Genomic DNA, 24376 nt, shown 5'->3' on the forward strand with positions numbered 1-24376 from the left:
TTTGAGGCCATATTTTCCCAATCGCTCCAACACGACCTGTAGATGCCGCAAATGTTCTGGGAAAGTCTTTTAGAAAATAATGATATCATCTAAGTAGATCAAGACTGACTCGTAGTTTAGATCTCCCAGACAATGCTACATTAGTCGTTGGAAAGTACTGGGCGCATTAGTTAGGCCGAACGGCATCCGATTAAATTCGAACAAACCTGACGGAGTAATGAACGCCGTCTTCTCCTTATCCTCTTCCTTCATAGGTACCTGCCAATACCCACTGGCTAAATCGAGCGTCGTATAGTATCGCGCCTCCTGCATGGCTGTTAAGGATTCCTCCACTCGCGGCAGGGGGTAGGCGTCCCGATGCGTACAAGCGTTCAACTTGCGGTAATCCACACAAAACCGGAGCGATCCATCCTTCTTCCTTACCAGGACAATCGGGGCTGCCCATGGGCTCTGACTTTCTCTCATCACCTGCCCGTCTAACATCTTCTGCAGGAGCTCTTTTACCTCCCGATACAGAGCGGGAGGTATATTGCGGTATCGCTCTCGGATGGGAGGCGCCGCCCCCGTGTGAATCCCATGTTCGATGGTAGTGGTGCGTCCAAAGTCCTCTTCATGCCGAGCGAAAACCCAGCCGAAGCGTTGCAGAAGCGTCCTCAGTTGCTCCTCCGACTTGGTATCCGGGGCTATTCCGTCCAGTTCGAGTTGGCGCCACAGTCGATCAGTCTGCTCGTTCACGTCGGCCTCACTCCTTTCATCTCTTGACGATGCCTCTTGTAAAGTCTCGGCCATGGCCGGGTCCGTCACGTCCTCGGGCCTAACCATCTCAACATTAGCTAGCACCGTGCCGGCCGGTATCTCGACAAACCCTTGGGTCGGATTCAGCACTCTGACGGTCGCCATTCCATTGGTGATCCGACACACCGTTCTTCCCACCACCCAGGGTGGCGTACTCTTGAGACTTCGCATGGGTTCCACCATGACCACGGCATCCCTTAAGCGATGATGGGTCCCTACGGAGAGAGGAATGGTGACTTCCTGTAGAGGTGGTACTTGCAGCACCGCTTTACCTGGGGCCCTCACCGACCCCACTCGCCCCTGTAGCGTCTTCAAGTCAGGCTGTCCTTGGCAGATTTGATGCACATGAAATAAAGCTTGCCGGGCGGTCCGATCGGCTGCCAGCTCCTCCCACCGGCTACCGCTCGTCTCATTGAACATCATGCCATGTATTTCCTGCAACACATTCATGCCAATTATAACAGGTATACCCGGCCTTGCACAATTATGTACTACCACAATACCAGCACGGGGAAAATTACGATTAAACACGTCTAATTCTAACCACGTAACACCGGCAATGGGAATTGGCAGGCTATTAGCCGCCGTAAGTTCAATCCAAGGGGCTTCTAGAGTCTGTCGACCTTGGAACTGTTCATGGAACAACTGATAGGTCATGGTGGTTACCTCCGAACCAGTGTCAATAAGGCAAGGAACGTTAACCCCCCCGATCATGGCTGTAACTATGGGGCATTTTCCTGTCAAAAGTTCCACCCTTCCTTTCGGGCCCGTCGATGGAATGCCCGCAGCTTGGCCCTCAGCGGCGGGGTACCTTAGTTTAAAGGTGGCTGTTCCCGTCTTGGATAGCGTCTCACCCTGCAATCTCTGGTGAAATGACCCGGCTGATCACACTGCCAACAGCGTCGAGGCCCTCCTTGTGCTCTGGGTGACCGAGGGAGCTGTTTCGGTCGATCGGCCATTACTCTCAGTTGGGCGACATCTGTCTTTAATTCCTGGATAGCTTCCTTGACATCCCGGGCGAACTCGGTGAACACTGCTTCTGGGCGTCCATTACCTTTCGGAGATGGCTCGGGGGTACCCACGTTTTGAAGGGCCATGCTAGCCTCTCCCAACTCCTCTCGATGAACTTCGAGCGCTTCTCGTAACACCTCACTCATCGTGGCGGTGGAGGTTACCCGGACGAGGTCTCTCGCGGCGCGCCTCAGGGTCCGGCTGTCCAGCCCGGATACAAACTGGTCTCGCACTATTCGGTCCGGCTCCGTTACGGCTGAGCACCCCGCTGGGTCCTTCCTTACGAGTCGACTCCACATTTCTTGTAATCCTACCGCGAATTGTTGGAGTGATTCCCCGTTCCTCTGTACCCTGGTATAGAATTTCTTCCGGAGATCGGCGGCTGACGTGACGTCTCCATAGAGGGATTCCAATCGGCTGATGATTGCTTCTAGCATGTCGCGGTGTTCTAGCGGTAGAACCAAGACAGCTTGTCTCGCGACCCCTTCGAGTGAGTTAAATGCCAGGTCGGCTTGGTGGGTCACAGGTACCTGGAATAGCCGGGCCGCAGTACGAACTCGTTCCGTCCAGTCTGCGATCGATACACTCTTTCCGTCAAACTTGGGAATGTTCATTAGGGCGGCCCCCATGGGTATCATGACGGTCGGGGTCGGCGGTAGTGTCCCGCTGCTGGATGGTTCCATCGCGGCGAGGTTTCGGATCCTGCCGACTACGCCAATTTATGTAGGAGAAACTACCGCGGTTGGTACGCAATGAACAAGACACACCTTCGGTTTTGGGCAACTTCTTTACTGCAGTGGACAAATAACAATAACTTCTTCTCTATGGAGCAGACAGGAAGCCTGAGGTTGAGGACTTCGATCCCGCTGGAAGTCCCCCGGAGAGAGGTTGTGCCTGACCCCACGTTGCCGGCTTGGCTAAGGAAACGCCGCTGTAAGTTACGGCGGGAGCTACCCGCTACTGGCAGCCTACCCTAGGGTAAGAGTCACACTCTCGGCCCACGGATCGCGTCGTGGGAATCAGCGACTAATGTACCTACTAGCACCGTCACGGGTCCTTGCGGAGCTATCCGCTACCTTTCATGACAAACCCTCTCTCTCCTCAGTCGGTGGTCCGAACGGTGGACCACCTAGGACGCAACTGAACTGGCGGGCTGACGCTACAAGTTACACGAAGTCCAGCTAATAGTCCAACAAAGTCCCGTCAACCCGACCGTTCCTTCTGTCTGCTCCTGCTCCAACAAGATTCATAAATAACAGTTCTATGCAAGGTTACATGCGACGTTTCATCAATAACAGTTCCATGCTGGGTTACATGCGGTGTTCTAGCAATAACAGTTCCATGCAGGGTTACATGCGGTGTTCTAGCCATAACAGTTCCATGCAGGGTTACATGCAGTGTTCTAGCAATAACAGTTCCATGCAGGGTTACATGCGGTGTTCTAGCAATAACAGTTCCATGCAGGGTTACATGCAGTGTTCTAGCAATAACAGTTCCATGCAGGGTTACATGCGACTAATGGAACTTCGCCTGGGGAGGTCTGAGGGGCCTAGTTAGGCTACGTGTGTGTGTGGCTGGTACCTGCAGTGGATGCTGATGCTCCACTCCACTCTTGCTCAGGCAGTCCTCCGTTTGGTGCACTCCTGTTGCTCCTTTCCCTTGCAGGAAGGCACGTTCCTCCTTCTCAATGTCCTCCTGCTGCCACACTGTTAACCCTCTTCTCTGCAGCTGCGAGTCCAACAGCCTCTACAGCCTCTCTTCTCTCTTTCTATCACTCCGCTTCTCTCCCTGTAGCTTTCTCCTGCTTTTTCTGCCGTCCGGACAACCTGACTGTGCTCCTCCTACTACTTTTACTCCCTCTCGCTCTCTCCTGTTTTCGCGCGCTTTTCTCCATGCTCCCGTCCCCCTCAGGATCCGGTCCTCCCTTCCTTCAGTCCCGGCGTCGCGAGACTTCGCCCTGTTTGGGCGCATGCGTCATGGCTGTCGGCAGCGCCCACGGTCCGCAAATGCAAATGTCCTATTTTTTGCGGGTCATTTCTATGGGCCGGACACACACCCGTAAATATACGGAAAGGTGTCCGTGGCCCTTAGAAATTAATGGGTCAGTATTTTATCCACAATTACGTATCGGTAATAGCGGATAAAAATTAAGATCGTGTGCATGAATCGAATAGCCCGGGTCCTAAAGCTCGCCAATTATTTCTAACTTAAATGCCCCCCCACCCCATTTGTTCTATCCTGGCCTTGGCATCCCTCCCAAGTCATGCGGCCCTAATTTAGGCCGGATTCACACGAGCTTGTGCGTTTTGCGTGCGCAAAAAACGCTGCGTTTTGCGCATGCAAAAGGTCCATAACAGCTCCGTGTGTCAGCAGCATATGATGCGTGGCTGCGTGATTTTCGCGCAGCCGCCATCATTATGACACTCTGTATGTTTGTAAACAAAAAAGCACGTGGTGCTTTTCTGTTTTCATTCATAGTTTTGACTACTGTAGCACGCATCACGCGCGGCACACGGAAGTGCGTCCGTGTGCCGTGCGCGGTTTTCACGCACCCATTGACTTCAATGGGTGTGTGATGCGCGAAAAAGGGGCAAATATAGGACATGTCGTGAGTTTTACGCAGCGGACATATGCTGCGTGAAAATCACGGACTGTCTGAACGGCCCCATTGACTAACATAGGTCCGTGCGACTCGCGTGAAAATCACGCGCGTAGCACGGACGTATTATACATTCGTCTGAATAAGCCCTTAAACTGCGTTCCAGTCTAAACCTGTGTTGATGTTCATTTAAAGTCTATAGTGAAATATAAAAAATTCTATTTACACAGAGTTTTAGTGTGTGGCGTTTTGGTAGCGCTTTTAGTTTCAGTGGCGTCACTTTTAAAACGCAGCATGCTTTGGGTATGGTGGTTTTTTTTTCTGGCGTTTTTCCCATCAGTTTCTCTTTAGGATTTCAAAAACACATGTTTAAAAAGTTACTGAATAAAATAGGCACCAAAAACGCATGTTAGAGCATCACAAAAAAAATGCATGTTACATTTAATAAACAGTTTTTTATACATTTTAAAATGCCAGACAAAACCCTTAAATGGAGGAGATCTATAGGAGTTGTTCGCTTTACACAATCTCTTTTTGTTAGTAGGGCCCCCTGATTATGATTATTATTTGTTAATTTTCCCTGCAGTGCCATTACACAGGGGAAATGTAGCATTAAGACAAGTATAGGACAGTCACTGGTAGATGGTACCTTGATGGCGGGCTGGTGCCGGATTACTGGAAGCAGGCAGATGCTGGATTATCGGAAACTGGCTTGTGCTGGATAATTGCACAGCGCGCATCACTCCAGCAGGTGGAAGGGGCGCTGTGCTGGCTCCCTTCCCCTGCTTGTTTCAGAAGCTCCCTGACTTTCCGCCCGGGCGCTTCTACTCCCTGCTCTATCTACTACTGAAGGAGCGGAATCCCTGAGTAGCCAGGGATTCCGCTCCTGGACGGAGTGCTTGATGTCTCTGTCCATATATGGACAGTGACATCAGGGCCAACTCCTGGCAACGCTGTGGACGGGGATTCCGCTTCAGGAGTTGCCCCTGATGTCACTGTCCATATATGGACAGAGACATTAAGAGCTCCGTCCAGGAGCGGAATCCCTGGCCACAGGGGTATTCTGCTCCTTCAGGGTAATACAGTAGTGCTATCTACAGCAAGGGGGGGCACTATCTACAAGGGGGCTGTGTGGCACTACCTACAAGGGGGCTGTGTGGCACTACCCACAAGGGGGCTGTGTGACACTACCCACAAGGGGGCTGTGTGGCAACACCCATAAGGCGGCTGTGTGGCACTATCTACAGGGGGCTGTGTGTCACTACCCACAATGGGGCTTTGTGCCACCACCCACAATGGGGCTGTGTGCCACTACTCACAAGGGGGCTATGTGGCACTACCTACAAGGGGCTGTGTGGCACTATCTACAGGGGACTGTGTGGCACTATCTACAGGGGGAATCTTCATAGTAATCATTTTACTATGAGTGGCGGGCTGATGGTCATTTTAGTGAGAGTGGCGGGCTGATGGTCATTTTACTGTGAGTGGGGGGCGGATGGTCATTTTATTGTGAATGGGGGGCTGATGGTCATTTTACTGTGAGTGGTGTGCTGATGCTCATTTTACTGTGAGTGGGGGGCTGATGGTCTTCAAGTGGTTTCCACTTCTGACCTCCAATTGAAATGAATAGGAGGCAGAAAATACCTTGGGGTGCATAATACTGTGTGGGCACAATTAGAGGACAAAATACTGTGTCCTTGAAGGGGTATAATATATTATATTATTAAATATTATTATAATACTGTATGGGGGAACTAAAAGGGCACTAAACTGTGTGGGGGCACTATTTAAGGCAATATTGTAATGGATTTGCCTGACACAGCTTCTTTGTCGACGCCCGTGGTTAATCAGCCTGCATCTGTGCCTAAGTCTGTTAGAGTGACTCGATCTGCTACCACTCAGGCTGGGAGGCTGAGGGGTGGGAGAACCTATCACAGCCTGGCCAGACGGAGCTAACTCCCGCCCTCTGTCTATTTATACCTTCATTTCCTGCTCCTCCTTTGCCTTCAATCAAGTTCAGCTGGCCCAATGGTTCTCTAAGTTTGATCTTCGGGGGGCTCATAACCTTATCCGAATCAGGGAAGGGGATGAGTGGAAGACTGCGTTTAACACGCCCGAAGGTGATTTTGAATACCTCGTCATGCCCTTTGGGTTGTGTAATGCTCCCGCGGTCTTCCAGAATTTCATAAATGAGGTTTTAAGAGACTACCTGGGGGTATTTCTTGTAGTGTACATTGATGATATACTTGTGTTTTCCAAGGACTGGTCCTCCCACATTGAGCATGTCAGGAAGGTGCTCCAGGCCCTTAGGGAAAACAAACTCTTTGCTAAAACTGAAAAATGTGTATTTGGTGTGCAGGAGATACCATTTTTGGGTCAAATCCTCACTCCTAATGAATTCCACATGGACCCTGCCAAGGTTCAGGCTGTGGTGGAATGGGTCCAACCTGCCTCCCTGAAGGCTTTACAGTGCTTCCTGGGGTTCGCAAATTATTACAGGAGATTTATTGCTAACTTCTCGGTCATCGCTAAGCCTCTTACGGACCTTACTCGCAAGGGTGCTGATATCCTCCACTGGGCTCCGGAGGCGGTTCAGGCTTTTGAGGTCCTTAAGAGGTGCTTTGTCTCTGCCCCAGTGCTGATTCATCCTAACCAAATGGAGCCATTCATCATTGAGGTTGACGCCTCCGAGGTGGGAGTGGGTGCTGTCTTGTCCCAGGGTACCAGGGGTCTTACCCATCTCCGTCCCTGTGCCTACTTCTCCAGGAAGTTCTCCCCCACTGAGAGTAACTATGACGTTGGCAACCGCGAACTCTTAGCCATTAAATGGGCATTTGAAGAGTGGCGCCACTTCCTGGAGGGGGCTAGGCACCAGGTAACAGGTCCTTACCGACCACAAGAATCTGGTCTTCCTAGAATCTGCCCGGAGACTAAACCCGAGAATAAGCTCGATGGGCGTTGTTTTTTACTAGATTCAACTTTGTGGTCACCTATAGGGCTGGGTCTAAAAATATTAAAGCTGATGCACTGTCACGTAGCTTCATGGCCAGCCCTCCTCCTGAGGAGGCTCCTGCTTGTGTTTTTCCCACAGGTATAATTATATCCTCTGTTGATTCTGACTTAGCCTCCGAAATTGCGGCTGATCAAGGTTCAGCTCCCGAGAACCTTCCTGAGAACAAGCTGTTTGTTCCTCTGCAATTCCGGCTAAGGGTACTCAGGGAGAATCATGACTCTGCACTATCTGGCTATCCAGGCATCCTGGGTACCAAACACCTCATTTATAGAACCTATTGGTGGCCTGGGTTGCTTAAAGACGTTAAGGCCTACGTCGCCGATTGTGAAACTTGTGCTAGGTCCAAGACTCCCAAGTCCCGACCAGCGGGCTTACTATGTTTTTTGCCCAGTCCCCAGAGACCTTGGACCCATATCTCCATGGATTTTATCACCGATCTGCCTCCATCCCAAGGCAAGTCAGTGGTGTGGGTTGTAGTAGACCGCTTCAGCAAGATGTCCCACTTTGTACCCCTCAAGAAACTACCCAATGCCAAGACGTTAGCTACCTTGTTTGTCAAACACATCCTGCGTCTCCATGGGGTTTCTGTCAATATTGTTTCTGACAGAGGGGTACAATTTGTTTCATTGTTTTGGAGAGCCTTCTGTAAGAAGTTGGAGATTGATCTGTCCTTCTCCTCGGCCTTCCATCCTGAAACTAATGGCCAAACTGAGAGGACTAATCAGTCTCTAGAACAATATTTAAGGTGTTTTATCTCTGACTGTCAAGATGATTGGGTCTCCTTCCTTCCCTTTCGCCGAATTTTCCCTTAATAACCGGGTCAGTAACTCGTCGGGGGTCTCCCCCTTTTTCTGTAATTTTGGGTTTAATCCACGGTTCTCCTCCGTTTCACCTGGTGGTTACAATCCCGAGGTAGATGTCGTTCATCGGGAGCTGTGCACAGTCTGGGCCCAGGTTCAGAAGAACCTTGAGGCGTCCCAGAGCATCCAAAAGACTCAGGCAGATAAGAGACGTTCTACTAACCCCTTGTTTGTGGTCGGGGATCTGGTGTGGCTGTCCTCAAAAAATTTGCGCCTTAAAGTCCCGTCCAAAAAATTTGCTCCCCGGTATATAGGGCCGTACGAGATCATTGAGATCCTTAACCCTGTCTCCTTCCGGCTGGAGTTACCCCCGTCCTTTCAGATACACAACATGTTCCATGCCTCCCTCCTGAAAAGATGCTCCCCGTCCTTGGCTACCTCGAGGAAACCTCCAGTTCCTGTTCTCACTCCTGAAGGGGTAGAATTCGAGGTGGCCAAGATTGTGGACAGCAGGATGGTCCAGGACTCCCTCCAGTACCTGGTCCATTGGAGAGGTTACGGGCCTGAGGAGAGGACTTGGGTACCCGCCCGGGATGTTCACGCTGGGTTATTGCTCAGGAAGTTCCATCTTCGGTTCCCCAACAAGCCAGGTCCACCTAGGAAGGGCCCAGTGGCCCTTCATAAAAGGGGGGGTACTGTAATGGATTAGCCTGACACAGCTTCTTTGTCGACGCCCGTGGTTAATCAGCCTGCATCTGTGCCTAAGTCTGTTAGAGTGACTCGATCTGCTACCACTCAGGCTGGGAGGCTGAGGAGTGGGAGAACCTATCACAGCCTGGCCAGACGGTTCTACCTCCCGCCCTCGGCCTATTTATACCTTCATTTCCTGCTTGTCTTTGCATGTGATTCTGTCCTGTTTCCTGGCTCTGCTGCTCCTGCTATTATTATTGACCTTGCTTCATTTTGACCCTGGCTTTACTGACTACGCTCCTGCTCTGCGTTTGGTACCTCGTACACTCCTGGTTTGACTCGGCTCGTTCACTACTCCTGTTGCTCACGGTGTTGCCGTGGGCAACTGCCCCATTTCCCTTAGCTTCTGTGTACCCTTGTCTGTTTGTCTGTCGTACACATATTGAGTGTAGGGACCGTCGCCCAGTTGTACGCCGTCGCCTAGGACGGGCCGTGCAAGTAGGCAGGGACTGAGTGGCGGGTAGATTAGGGCTCACCTGTCTGTCTCCCTACCCTGTCATTACAGTGATGGTGCAGAATACTCAGTGTATATGAATACTATTGCCCAATCACCAACTTAGTGAAGGCAGCTTTACATTAAGTTCCTTATTTTCCTTGGTATATGGCACTAATCCTGGGGCCCAGGTGCCCAGGCCTTCCGAGAGACCTAAAGTAATTCCATTTTAACTATCTAGGTATTGCCTGTTATGCTTACAGATCTTATTATAACATATTCTTACAATGTTTGTGAAGATAGTTGAATCCTCTTTGTGGGTCCTTAAACTGCTAACAGCTTATTAGGGGCCTCAAGTAGTAAGGCCTCCTACAATCAGTCATTTCAAGGTAGAAGTGTATAAGTAGGAAATTGAAACATAAGGATTTGCTTTATTTACCATGAACTTGTATTTTTTTCTACTGTGAACAACCAGAACACATTAGGCAATAGCAGTTGCGTACATAGAGCAGAGAGGGCCCAATAGCAAAAGCCAAAATTAGGCCCTCAGTTGTGTTGGTCATGCCATCACACCTTAATATTCAGGATGACCCAAAGCCTCCTATCACCTGGAGACGAAGAGGACAGCATTATCCTCTGGTTGTTTCCTCCTTACGTGTTAGTTTGAGCAGAGCCCCTTTTCTCACTGGCCCCATAGCAGCTGCATGGTCTACCTCTATGGTATGTATGCCCATGATGAATATTATCTGGTAAGAAATGTAGAATACCGGAGAGAACTATGTTTATTTCTGCCATGACATTCAGCATTTATAGACCGCACAGATTTGCAATCGATTATTACACTATCATCAGGGGCGTAGCTAGGGGGGGCAGGCGGGCCATGTGCCCCGGGCGCAAGGGAAGGGGGGGGGTGCCGAAGAGCAGCTGATCGCTGCTGATAGGCGCCCCATATGTTTACACAGCGGCGTTCTGACTGGGTTCTGTGATGGCCAGGGAGTGGACCAGTCCAGTCACCTGACCTGTCACCTGACCTCACAGTGACATGAGGTCAGATGACTCAGGTCAAGGGACAGGTCCACTCCCATGCTGCATCCTCCCTGGTCCATTGGAGAGGTTACGGGCCTGAGGAGAGGACTTGGGTACCCGCCCGGGATGTTCACGCTGGGTTATTGCTCAGGAAGTTCCATCTTCGGTTCCCCAACAAGCCAGGTCCACCTAGGAAGGGTCCAGTGGCCCTTCATAAAAGGGGGGGTACTGTAATGGATTAGCCTGACACAGCTTCTTTGTCGACGCCCGTGGTTAATCAGCCTGCATCTGTGCCTAAGTCTGTTAGAGTGACTCGATCTGCTACCACTCAGGCTGGAAGGCTGAGGAGTGGGAGAACCTATCACAGCCTGGTCAGACAGAGCTAGCTCCCGCCCTCTGTCTATTTATACCTTAATTTCCTGCTCCCCCCTTTGCCTGTGATTCTGTCCTGTTTCCTGGCTCTGTTTCTCCTGCTATTATTATTGACCTTGCTTCATTTTGACCCTGGCTTTACTGACTACGCTCCTGCTCTGCGTTTGGTACCTCGTACACTCCTGGTTTGACTCGGCTCGTTCACTACTCCTGTTGCTCACGGTGTTGCTGTGGGCAACTGCCCCATTTCCCTTAGCTTCTGTGTACCCTTGTCTGTTTGACTGTCGTTTACATATTGAGCGTAGGGACCGTCACCCAGTTGTACGCCGTCGCCTAGGACAAGCCGTGCAAGTAGGCAGGGACTGAGTGGTGGGTAGATTAGGGCTCACCTGTCTGTCTCCCTACCCCGTTATTACAATTATATTATGGGGTGCATTATACTTTTTTATGGGGCATTTTTTTTATGATGGGGTGAGGCACCGAAAGATCATTTTGCTTGGGGCGCCGAAAGATAATTTTGCACGGGGTGCCGAAAGATCATTTTGCACGGGGTGCCACCTGTCCTATAGCCGGCCCTGAAGCTAATCACATTCTTTCAGCACCTTAACCAGGCCTGGAAGCATTCTTTCATATTCTGCTTATTATTCCCATCACAAACCTCTTTGAGTACAAGGAAATTTTTGTAAATCCCGGCACATTCAGAGAGATCATCTGCTGCGCTCTGGTCTGCATTAGATACAACTTAAAACAACATTCTCTCGCTGACCCACTTTCAGAGACAAAGACAAAGATATTAACGTGAGCCTTTGGTACTCCTTCTAATAGGATCTTGCAGGTTGCACCTCTTGTCCCCGCTGACTCTCAGACTTTACCTCCTCGATTTGACTGCTCTAATCTTTCAGATTTGTTGCTTCCATGTAAGCAGTGGATGCCTTCTGGATAAATCCAGATTTCCACTTACAGACGGGTACACGTATTTGACCTTGGTGTTTGGTTTACTGTTATATATAACTGCATCTTCTGAATCATGATAGCAGAGGCGTAGCTAGGTTCTCCTGCACCCGGGGCAAAGATTCAGATTAGCGCCCCCCCCCCCCCAACTTATTTCCCGACATCTCCTTCCCCCTCGCCATGTTTGTTTCTCTACCAATCAATGAGGTGTAATTGTTTTTCAATTTTTTTTTAATGTAACTCGAGTATAAAAGCATTTCTACATTTTACAAGCGATGTAGTTCTATAATGTAATTAACATAAAAATAAATTAAAAGAAAATAAAGAGGCCACACACAGCCCCCTGTAGATAGAGCCACACACAGCCCCTCTCTTGTAGATAGTGCCACACACATCCCCCCTTGTGAATAGTGCCACACACATCCCCCCTTGTGAATAGTGCCACACACAGCCCGCTGCCCCTTTGTAAATAGCGCCACATTCCACCCCCCTTGTAAATAGCGCCACACTGTGAACAGACCGGTGAGCGTTACCTGCAGTCCTATGTAACACCACAGATAACACAGTGATAACTCTCTGATTACAGATAATGTGGTAGATGTTACCTACAGTCCTATGTAATGCCACAGATAACACAGTGATAACTCTCTGAGTACAGATAATGTGGTAGATGTTACCTGCAGTCCTATGTAACACCACAGATAACACAGTGATAACTCTCTAAATACAGATATTAGTGTTACCTGCAGTCCTATGTAACACCACAGATAACACAGTGATAACTCTCTGAGTACAGGTAATGTAGTTGTGTTACCTGCAGTCCTATGTAACACCACAGATAAAAGTGATAACTCTCTGAGTACAGATAATGTAGTAGATGTTACCTGCAGTCCTATGTAACACCACAGATAACACAGTGATAACTCTTTGAGTACAGATAATGTAGTAGATGTAAGAGACAAACACATGCAGAGACACAGACACACACACACACACACACACACACACACACACACACACACACACAGTAACATATACACATACTAAGACAGAGACACACACTGTATACACACTACACACACATATACACACAGACACTCACCATGTCTCCTTGCTGACAGGTCAGGACGGGCTGTGGGCGGAGCTTCCTCTTCTGCTCGGCGGCTGTAACAGCAGAGCACAGAGTAGAGCCAGATGCTGGGAGGATGCAGCATGGGAGTGGACCTGTCCCTTGACCTGAGTCATCTGACCTCATGTCACTGTGAGGTCAGGTGACAGGTCAGGTGACTGGACTGGTCCACTCCCTGGCCATCACAGAACCCAGTCAGAACGCCGCTGTGTAAACATATGGGGCGCCTATCAGCAGCGATCAGCTGCTCTTCGGCACCCCCCCCCTTCCCTTGCGCCCGGGGCACATGGCCCGCCTGCCCCCCCCTAGCTACGCCCCTGATGATAGTGTAATAATCGATTGCAAATCTGTGCGGTCTATAAATGCTGAATGTCATGGCAGAAATAAACATAGTTCTCTCCGGTATTCTACATTTCTTACCAGATAATATTCATCATGGGCATACATACCATAGAGGTAGACCATGCAGCTGCTATGGGGCCAGTGAGAAAAGGGGCTCTGCTCAAACTAACACGTAAGGAGGAAACAACCAGAGGATAATGCTGTCCTCTTCGTCTCCAGGTGATAGGAGGCTTTGGGTCATCCTGAATATTAAGGTGTGATGGCATGACCAACACAACTGAGGGCCTAATTTTGGCTTTTGCTATTGGGCCCTCTCTGCTCTATGTACGCAACTGCTATTGCCTAATGTGTTCTGGTTGTTCACAGTAGAAAAAAATACAAGTTCATGGTAAATAAAGCAAATCCTTATGTTTCAATTTCCTACTTATACACTTCTACCTTGAAATGACTGATTGTAGGAGGCCTTACTACTTGAGGCCCCTAATAAGCTGTTAGCAGTTTAAGGACCCACAAAGAGGATTCAACTATCTTCACAAACATTGTAAGAATATGTTATAATAAGATCTGTAAGCATAACAGGCAATACCTAGATAGTTAAAATGGAATTACTTTAGGTCTCTCGGAAGGCCTGGGCACCTGGGCCCCAGGATTAGTGCCATATACCAAGGAAAATAAGGAACTTAATGTAAAGCTGCCTTCACTAAGTTGGTGATTGGGTAATAGTATTCATATACACTGAGTATTCTGCACCATCACTGTAATGACAGGGTAGGGAGACAGACAGGTGAGCCCTAATCTACCCGCCACTCAGTCCCTGCCTACTTGCACGGCCCGTCCTAGGCGACGGCGTACAACTGGGCGACGGTCCCTACACTCAATATGTGTACGACAGACAAACAGACAAGGGTACACAGAAGCTAAGGGAAATGGGGCAGTTGCCCACGGCAACACCGTGAGCAACAGGAGTAGTGAACGAGCCGAGTCAAACCAGGAGTGTACGAGGTACCAAACGCAGAGCAGGAGCGTAGTCAGTAAAGCCAGGGTCAAAATGAAGCAAGGTCAATAATAATAGCAGGAGCAGCAGAGCCAGGAAACAGGACAGAATCACATGCAAAGACAAGCAGGAAATGAAGGCATAAATAGGCCGAGGGCGGGAGGTAGAACCGTCTGGCCAGGCTGTGATAGGTTCTCCCACTCCTGAGCCTACCAGCCTGAGTGGTAGCAGATCGAGTCACTCTATCAGACCTAGGAGCAGATGCAGACTGATTAACCACGGGCGTCGACACAGAAGCTGTGTCTCGCAGATCCTTTACAACCACATAGAATGGCTCAGCTGTACCTGTACTGTACCCACTGCAGAATATTTTAGCCCTTTAGCAATAAAGATATTATTATTATTATTATTATTATTATTATTATTATTATTAATAATAATAATAGGTATACTATAACCCCCAGTATATATTTTACAACCCAATGGATCATTAGGGATTTAGAAAACAGAACAGGTATTTTATAAACTATAGGATGACCAACATTTTATGTGGTTTGTGAAGTCAAACATAATAAATCCAATACTCTACCATGTATTTTGCCCTTTTTGGATTCCCTTTAAAAACTGAAGTAACCAGGAAATTGTGAAATTCAAGTTGCAGTGAGTAGTAACTTTTAACATCATTTTGGACCCAACAATGTCTATTTCTGCTATACCGTACTTTCCTGTTGGTCTACGATATGTCAGGTCTACTGTACTATGTTTCCGGTTTACAGTGTGCCAGCAGTGATGATTGTAACCCTGAAGCATGTTAAAAAATAGTACTGACTGTCTGGTCCCTCTACTTCAAAACTAATGCATGTGGTCCTTAGAGGGGTTTCCAACTTTGTAACCCCTATAAATATGACATGTAAACCAAAAACAGTAGAGTGTATAAAACAATATAGCATCTTAGTGTCATTAACATTTTCAAACTATTTTGTATTTTTTCAAATATTGTTGTGTTAATTGACTTTTTCTGTAGGCTATATCTTGCATATAATAGATCAATGCACCAAGTCTCTACTTGGTTACATGTTAAATCTTATCTGACTGTCAGTCAAAAGATTTCTCTCCTGGATGTACAAATAGGTGGTGTCATCTTCCCTGTAGTAGAAAAAATAAATCAGAGGGCACTCTTGATTGGTAAGACTGGTGATAACATGAATAAAAGTTCCTGTATCTACTCCCGGGTCAATGTAGGCTGTACAGTGGGAGAGATTGCTGTAACAGCCTGTGATCTTTCTTCCTGCTCTCACTTGCAGCTTAAAAACAAAAGGTTATGGCTAATGCAATGCGAGGAGGTAAAAACAAAAAAATGTTGTTGTGTAACGACACCAGCTAGGCACAAGATGGGAGGATTAGACTTTACCTATAGCGAACCCCTTTCCCGGGACAAATAGTGTTTCCCATTATTCAGTTATCCCCAGGACTCACAGTAGGGCTGAATTGAGAGCCAACCAGGCTGCCGAGGGGAAGGGAAATATGGATCACGTATCACAATACTAGCAGGCAACAGGTATACAAAAAAACAGGGACTCGCCAATTGAAGATAGGGATGGTAACAAGATAAGGATGTCAGAAAGATGATGGGAACAAACGGAAAATGTGTAATAATAACAGTTTGACCCTAACTCTAGCTCGTCCTATATCTATTCCTGGTTCTATCCCTAACCACTGACTCTAACACCACACACCACTAACCCTCACTGTCCCAAACACTGTTCCTAATAGAGTCTGTAATCTGCATACACTGCCCATAACACAGCACATGGAAAACACTAGGAATCAGAGGCAATGAAAATAAAACTATACAGATCCAAACCCCAGTGAAACAAGGCAAACAGAACAGAGAACAATTGAGACAGGATAAGACTGAACAACTAAACAAGACCAAATACTGAAGCAAACAAAGACTGAGGAAATATAAGATAGCGCTATAAAAATAGAAGACTAGGCTGGTAACACATGATCTTGCACAGAGAAGCACAAGCAAACACACACATAGCATACGCTATCACCGACACCCTTAGGGCTTATTCTCAGGAAAATTGAATACGTCCGTGTGACGGCCATGAAAACAACGGCTGTTACACGGACGTATGTATTTTAATGGGGCTATTCACACGGCCGTTGTTTCAACGGATCGTGTGATGGGTCCGTTGAATAATAGAACATGTCCTTTTCTTCTGCTTTCACAGACCTCTCCATAGACTCAAGTCTATGGGGATCCGTGAAAATTGAACCCGCACGGGGGCAACTCGGACGTGAAAAACAACCCCGAGTTTCCCCACTTTTGTGTGAATAAGTCCTAAGGCTGATCGAGGGATTCTTAAGGAGAGACAGGCCAATCAGGTCGCTCTCGCCAAACGAGCCTCAGTGGTTCACATCAGTGCGGACATCTGACCCGGACTGATGAATCAGCTGTGCAGCAGTTGCCTTAGCAATAAACTACATATAAGTGTCCATCTAGATTGGTTTTATTAATGAGTTTACACTTGACCAGTGCTCATATGCATGGAGTTTGTATGTTCTCCACATGTTCCATTGGGTTTACTCCAGTTGCTTTAGTTTTTACCCGCACTTCAAAAACACTTGGAGATACAGTAGGTGCGTGCTATAAATATCTGTCATGGGAACACCCTTTTAAGAGGTTAAAAGATATAGAAAACAATGGTATAGCCGGTAAAATGTACATCTTGCATCTGATTAAACATCATGGTGTCTCTATATTGAGAAGTCAATAATTGGCAGAGATATGTACAAATGTCTCTTGCCACATCAGCAAATGCATTATGCTTGTCTAGTGTAACCACAGGCCGCATCTTCTGTTTTACTTGGCCAGACACTATTAATTTGCATGTGATTACTGCACTTAACTTTTCCTCCGAACAGAATGATAAATGTAAAAACTTTCCACGAAACTAGTCAACACTCAATTGTACCAACAGCCCAGTCACCAGGGTCAACATTTATTAGTTTGTAATCTTCTACCTTAATAAGGGAATTACTCACTGCCATGTTTATTTATTACGGCTTGCATTTTCTGGCAGGACAGTCATTATTTCCGATTTAGTTAAGCTGGAGAATAGTGGAACAGCGGAAGGGTCTGCTATTACTGGATGGTGGGAGGACGGAAGAATTATGCTGGGGGCTAGATTTTAACACAGAAACATTCTAATTTTTCACAAAATGATATTCACTTCTGAAAATTAATGGCTTTCATAGTGGTCTGAGGTCAGACGTGGCTATTACAAGGTTATGTGGTTCTGTGGTGGTCATAGTCCTAAACATAATTATTAATTACCTGACCTGGCGGTATATGCTGTCTGGATGTGAATATATGTATTGGTAGCATAAAGCGGTTAAAATTCATTTAGTGGTTGTGCTTTTCTACAAATTCACATTTTTCTATATCTATAAGTGTAGTGACATAACAGCCTGTCATGTCCATGGCCGCGTGCCGTCAGGTTCACTCACCTCCTGACGGCCGCAGCCATGGGTCTGCGAGCACTGGCCCCAGTTTCCTCCTCAGGAGACGCCAGTGCTCACTTCCACTCACCTCGGCCATGTCCCGTAGGGTGCTTGCGCACGCTCGTGCCTGCTCTTAAAGGGGCAGCGCGCGCACCGGACTTTAATGTGAAATCAGCCCATGAATGCCCTGGACTATAAGAAGGGCCCAGCCCCTTGCTTCCATGCCTGAGTGTTGTTTATCGTATCCTAGTTTGTCTAAGCAAATGGTCTCCTAGTGTTTTCCAGTTTTCAGTGTTCCCTGTTCCTGTATCCTGTATCCCGTGATATCCTGGTCAAGTGCCATGCTGTGCTATAGTCATGCTGTGCTGTATTCCACGCCTGTCCTATTACTCCACGCCTGACGTCTACCTACTGCCTAGTCCCAGCCGAGCCTGTCTTACTACTGTCCGAGCTGCCACAGGTACCCTATACAAACTATAGACTGTGACCTGCGCCCTGTTGGCCAGCTGCCATACCGCCAAGGCGGCATGGCCCAGTGGGTCCACGAGCCCTACATGACACAGCCGTTGTCATTTGCCTATTGGTTGTGATACTCTCAACAAGCCCAATACGACACATCGCTTGGGAAGATGACAGTTTGTTACCTTTGCTTATGCTACATCTGTAATCAGTAAAGTTTCAGAGCTGTACATAAATAATTAATACATTAAAGATACAGTAAATGAGCTTTTGTTTGCCCTAACATAGTCAAACAGTGAAACTTCTTTGAGACAACCAGCCAAAGTTGCTTTCATTAATGATCTTTTAGACTAGTGGTCCTCTCAATGAAGATGGCAATGCAACACTTTGTTAAGTCCCGGACTGCAATGGCAACCCAATGATGGCAATGGCAACCCATCGAGCCCCCTTCCTCTGTACTGTATACGGCGCACGTTGGGTGGGGGAGAATCGGAGTGGGCCCACTGGCTGATTCCGCTCCATAAAACTAGAATGTTGGCTGTATCTTACAGCTGACACTTCGGTGTAACGAGCGGGATCTTGCTAGTTTAACCCAGCTAGATAAATGGCTAGATAAACCCTGCTAAGCTAAATGGCTAGAAACAGGGGAGCGGACCCCTGTAACTTTGGAGTCCAGTCCCCCAGTGACACGATCGCGGGTGCCATTGATTGGCATGGCATCCTGGGTGCCTGATGAACGCCCCCAGGTTTGCCATCTTTGTACTCCCATGAAGCCCTGCCGGAGGCAAGGCTTCATAGGGGAGTGTAAGTATAGCGATATACTGCAATATATAGTATTGCAGCATATCATGCAAGCAATCCAACAATCGATGGTTCAAGTCCCCTATATATAAAATTATTAAAAGTTTAAAAAAAATACCTTTTCCCATTTTCCCCCAAGCACAATATAAAAAAATAAATAAAAAATTAACATAACTGGTATCGACACGGCCGTAAAAGTCTGAACTATTACAATATATCATTATTTTGTCTGTACGATGAGCGCCGTAAAATCTAAAAAATTACAACTCCAGAATCTGTTTTTTGGTCACTTCATCTCCCACAAAAAAATGTAATAAAAAGTGATCACAAAGTCTCATGTACCCCAATAAAAACGACAGCTTGCCCTGCAAAAAATAATCCCTCACACCGCGCAATCGATGGAAAAATAAAAAAGTTATGGCTCTTAGAATATGGCGACAAAACTCAAATTGTATTTTTCACAATCAGTTTTTTCCTTTTAAAAGTAGTAAAACATAAAAAAAACTATATAAATTTGGTAACACCATAATCGTATTGACCTGCAGAATAAAATTAACATGCTTTTTTTTACCGCACGGTGAACACCTTGAAAACAAACCCCCCAAAAGATTGAGGAATCTCAGTTTTCTTCCTATTCCACCCCACAAATATTGTTTTTCCAGTTTCCCACAACTTTATATGGTACAATAAATGGTGCCGTGAAAATCTACAACTCGTCCTGTAAAACACAAGCCCTCATGCGGCAATATTTATGGAAAAATAAAAATGTTATGGCTTTTGGAAGGTGGGGAGGAAAAAAATTAAAGTGAAAATACGAAAAATGGCTGCGGGAAAGGGTTAAAACACATAATAAATTTGGCGCCTGCAATGTACACCACTTTTTTGGTGCAATTTGTGCCAGTATTCTGCCGCATTTGACTTAGTAAATCTCCCCCATTATTTTTATATTTAATACATTTTATTACATAGTAGTGAAACAAAAAAAAAATAATAATATATACCGTATATATCGGCGTACAAGACGACTTTTTACACCCTTAAAAAAATGTCAAAAGTGTGGGGTCGTCTTATATGCCGGATATTGTCTACATTAGGGATGCACGTTGCAGCCGCACAGCTCAGTATAGTAACACATGAATGTATGGGAGCGCGGCTGCGGCTGTGTAATTCAGCCACAGCCCCGCTCCTGAGTCATGATAAGTTTGCGGGGTCAGGATGATGCAATGCGGCCAGCGCTGCACTAATGAGCGGCGGCACTGGAGACAGAACATGGCGGGCGCGCTACAAAACACCCCCATGTTCTGTCTTCAGTGCCTGAACTGCCGCTCATTAGTGCAGCGCCGGCCGCATCACCTCATGCTGACCGCGCGCGCACTTCCTGTCAGGAGCGGGGCAATGGCTGTATTACACAGCCGCAGCCCCGCTCTATAACGGCGGAGATCAGAGAAACCGCTCATCTCCGCCATTATTCCCCTGAATGCTGCGATCACAGCTGACTGCAGCATTCAGGGGAAAGTGAGAAGGGGGGATGCCCCTGGATCGCGTCACAGGGAATTCCTGTGATGCGATCGAGGGCCATACCATATATGGGCAGACAGCCCAGGGTCTATTGACGGACCCCAGGGCTGTCTTACCATATTTCATGTTGTTAGGACATATCGAAGTATGTCCTAACAACTGCCTGTGTATTATCCGTCCACAGGTTAATGTACTGGCACATATCTGATATATGTCAGTACATTAAAGTTTAAAAATAAAGTAAAAACAAAGTATTGTTAAATTTTAAAAAAAATACACCTTCACCTTTTTTACAATAAACATTAAAATAAGTCTCAATACATAAAATATTCACACATTCAGTAATGGCGCGGACAACAATGTTTTTGCATCATTTATGATGTGTACGCTGTAAAAAAATGAAATAAACACGGCTTTCATTCACTTATTAATGTGAGGCGCGAGGTGCGATGAATTTACCCTCCATGTTCCTCACATTAATAGTAATTAACCCCATCATGTACCTCGCACATTAACCCAATATGACTGAGAAACATGATGGGATTAATTACTATTAATGTGAGGCGCGTTCAAAATTCATCACACGTCGCGCCTCACATCAGAAAACGGAAGAATTTTTTTTTTATTACTGTTGGCAAAAGTATCGAAATTGGTATCGAAATCGCAATACTAAACGAAGTATCGGTATCGAAGTCCAAATTCTGGTATCGTGACATCCCTAGTCTACATATTGTCTACACACAGGTTGTGTGTTACCTTGTGAGCCTGCAGTCCGGTACACAGGCTCCCGGGATGCACGGAATCCGCCACGGATCTGAGGGAAGCCGGTATTAGCCGCCAGGGAACATCTCTGTAAGATCCTCTGGCCCGCCCTTTCCTCTCATTCCCTGCCTCTCAGATCTCGCGCGATGAAGCAGCCTATCTGCGCATGCGCGAGTTCAAAGAGACAGAGAGTCCTGGGTCCTGCCGCCGATGGCCATAGTGAAGCGCTCCTGCACGAAATGGTGAGTATATCTTAAATTCTATATTTTAAGGGTAAAAGTTGGGGGTCGTCTTATACGCCCAGTCGTCTTATACGCCGACATATACGGTATATATATATATATATGTACTATAAATCTACGACATTATTTAATTTATTATTTATTTTTATTTATTTATTAGTGATTGGGGTCTTAAAGAAGTTAGAAGGGTCTGCTTTTTCCCAGAAACAGCACCACTCGTCCATGGGCCATGCTAAGTATTGTACTTCAGCCCCGTTTACTTGAAATGAGCTAAGCTGCAATACCAGACACAACCCATGGACAAGAGTGGCGCTCTTTTTGGGGAAAAAAGAAGACCCTGTTTTAATATCTAAGAAACCTCTTTACACTTTATTTACTAAAACCAAGATAAACCTTTAAATATGTAAAAGGTACCTACAGATATAAGTTTACTTTTTAGTTCTTGGAAAATATTAGACAAATTAACTAGACTATTATTGGCTCATCTCTTTTGTGGCTGCAAAATCTTCTATTCTGATCACAATGATACACGGTACGCTTCTCGCTTCCCCCACCGTCATTTTCATAAAGTCATTGAGGTTTACATATTTGAAAAATGCTATTTATATGGATGATGCATTAAAATGGAATATACCCTGAGGAAAGGTCTATATTTAACATAGATGTTTTGGATCTGCAGCACCTGCTGAAACTGGATCCAGGTTTACATAAAATTATATCTTCAAACTGAGTTAAATATGTGTTTAAAGGCTATGTACACCTTTGAAATCGTTATGGTTTTTTTTAAAATAAAAATGGTTATCGGGGTTTGGTCCATCTTTCTAAATACTTTTTATTAAAAATTATTTTTACGTTTTGAGATACAGCTGCTTTGTATCCTGTATACAGAGCAGCTGTATTGTGTGCTAAGACCTGAATCCGTCAGGTCAGCGTCACTTTCTTACACGGAAGCACTGGCGTAGCTATAGGGGTCGCAGCGGTCGCAATTGCGACCGGGCCCCGAAGCCAGGGGGCCCACGGCCCCCCGCACCACATCAATAAAAAGTTACTATAGTAACTCGGGCCGTGGGCCCCTGTTACTATAGTAACATACTTGACTTACCTTCCTGGTTCCGGATCGCAGCGCACAGCATCGAGACGACAGAACTCCCACGGCGGCCGAAGAGGAAGGTAAGATAGCCCTGACTGGCGGGGTCCGACTCCCGGGACCCACCAATCAGCTGTTTTGAAGGGGCCGCAGCGCTCGTACGAGAGAAGCTCCCCTTCATTCCTGTCACTTCATTCCGGCACACTGTGAATCCGTGTCGGCGATTCACAGTGTGAGCGAGTAGTGAAATGAAGGGGAAGCAACTCTCGTACGAGTGCTGCGGCCCCTTCAAAACAGCTGATTTGCGGGTCCCGAGAGACACATCAGCTATTGATGGCCTATCCTGAGGATAGGCCATCAATGTTTAGGGACTGCACAACCCCTAAGCCTACGATGTAGCAGGCTTAGGGGGCCCATGAGACAGGATCACAGATTGTGTGATCCTGTCTGCTGGGCCCTGTATCTAAGCCAATCACATGGTAGGCTTAGATACATGGCCCATGCGTGATCCTGTCTGCTGGGCCCTGTATCTAAGCCAATCACATGGTAGGCTTAGATACATGGCCCATGTGTGATCCCGTCTGATGGGCCCTGTATATAAGCCAATCACATGGAAGGCTTAGATACATGGCCCATGCGTGATCCTGTCTGCTGGGCCCTGTATCTAAGCCAATCACATGGTAGGCTTAGATACATGGCCCATGCGTGATCCTGTCTGCTGGGCCCTGTATCTAAGCCAATCACATGGTAGGCTTAGATACATGGCCCATGTGTGATCCAGTCTGATGGGCCCTGTATATAAGCCTACCACACTGTAGGTTTAGATACAGGGCCCCAGCACACAGTAATCTTATACTGTATAAGATTACTGTCTGCTGGACCCTGTATCTAAGCCTACGTTGTGGTAGGCTTAGATACAGGGTCCCACAGACAGTATCACACATGGGCCCTGTATCTAAGCCTAACACATGTGTTACTAATAATTTTTTGTGTGTTTTCTTACAGGTTCGGTCGTTGGACTACGTCGGATTCCAGGACTACTTCAATGACAGCTTTTTTTTTATTATCAATAAAATGGTTAATGAGGGTTGTGTGTTTTTTTTTTTTTTATTTCAATAAAATATTTTTTCTATGTCTTTGTGTTTTTTTTAAACTATATTACTACCGCCTTAGTAATGGCCACCGGCTGATTGACAGCATCCATTGCTAAGGCGGGGCTTAGTGTTAGCCGATGCAGAGGCTAACACTAACCCCCTTTATTACCCCGGTACCCACCGCCACCAGGGGTGCTGGGAAGAGCAGGGTACGATCCAGTACCTGACCATCTGTAGTGATGGTCGGCCACTGGGGTGGCCGCAGGCTGGTATTATCAGGAGGGGAAAGGCCAAAAACAGTGGCCCTTCCTACCCTGGTGATGCTAGGCTGCTGCTGCTATATTGTATCTGGCTGGTTATGAAAAATGGGGGGGACCCCACGTCATTTAAAAATAAAAAAATAATTGGAAAGAATGATGTGGGGTCCCCCCCAATTTTCATAACCAGCCAGATACAACACAGCAGTAGCAGGCAGCATTGCAACTGTTTTGGCCTTCCCCAGCCTAAGGGTATGTTCACACGGCGGGGGTCCGTAACGGCTGAAATTACGGGGATGTTTCAGCCTGAAAACATCCCCGTAATTTCAGCCGCACCGGCATGTGCAGGCGCTTGAACGCCGCGTCAATTACGGCCGTAATTAGCGCTGCTATTCATTGGAGTCAATGAATAGCGGCTCCAATTACGG

Source organism: Rhinoderma darwinii, chromosome 4 (assembly GCF_050947455.1).
Source record: "Rhinoderma darwinii isolate aRhiDar2 chromosome 4, aRhiDar2.hap1, whole genome shotgun sequence".
Classification (NCBI taxonomy): domain Eukaryota; kingdom Metazoa; phylum Chordata; class Amphibia; order Anura; family Rhinodermatidae; genus Rhinoderma; species Rhinoderma darwinii.